Source organism: Eimeria mitis, genomic scaffold, assembly GCF_000499745.2.
Source record: "Eimeria mitis Houghton genomic scaffold, Emh_scaff1691, whole genome shotgun sequence".
NCBI classification, from domain to species: Eukaryota; Apicomplexa; class Conoidasida; order Eucoccidiorida; family Eimeriidae; genus Eimeria; species Eimeria mitis.
Window position 1 is genome coordinate 8,430 of NW_013570007.1, and position 956 is coordinate 9,385.

Here is a 956-nt window from a genome sequence, read left to right on the forward strand (position 1 = left end):
CTAAGACTTCCAAGCTAACGGGATGTGAAGAAATATAAAATTGTCGTAATCACATTGGATACTGACTGCAATTTCGAGCGACAAACGATCCAAACGCTTAGGGAGAGTCGCGCAGAGCTGGGGCGGTCTTAAGCCTGGCACAGTTCCCTCCCTACTGGGCGCCGCTGGTCCGGTCCATCATCTGGTCCACGGTGGTTCTCCGAGTAATCACGAAATTTCAAATTAACCCAAACTTTTTTTCGAAAGCAGTGTAAGAATAGTGTTTAGCGCTTCCCAACTGATGCGTACGTTGCAACGGAGATCCTGCTGTCCGAACGCGCCTCCCCACTGAACCACAAGTGAGCCGAATCGCAGGCTAGTGTGACATCTCGAGTGTTTCTTACGTACATACATCTCTTAAGCATATATTACGGCATATAAGCTTGTGTTAATGTCTACCCCTGGACTGCGTGTTGCCTCGGTGGGAGATCTCAGCGCAGGATTGGGATTTGCCCCGCATCCGTTGAGTTTATGTTCACCTCAGGCGCTGCAGTCACGATCTCCAGATCTCTGACCTCAGTTCTTCTGTCTGAAAATAGTTCAGCAGTAATGCATCTGAAGGAATACGGCTGTCTCCCACAAGCCGCGGCTCTACACCCGCGGCTCTACACACACTTCTCTTGACCCGTTGACCCCGCACGCCTCAGACGTCGAGACCCGCATTGAGACCTCCACTGCAAAGAATTTGGCGCGTGGCATATTCCTCTCAGAGGCATTCATAACACTCTGGCCTTTATATGTAATGGATGTCTCTGAGTTCAGCGGCATTCAATGAAGTGGCATCGAAACCTCGACGCCCGTGGTCCACCATCGTGCACATTCTCCTCGGGTAGTCATTGACTAACCACTTGGCAACAGCAGTCGGTATCTCCCAACGTGGGCAGTAGACTCTTGTTCTCGGACCAAGCTCCCTGCAC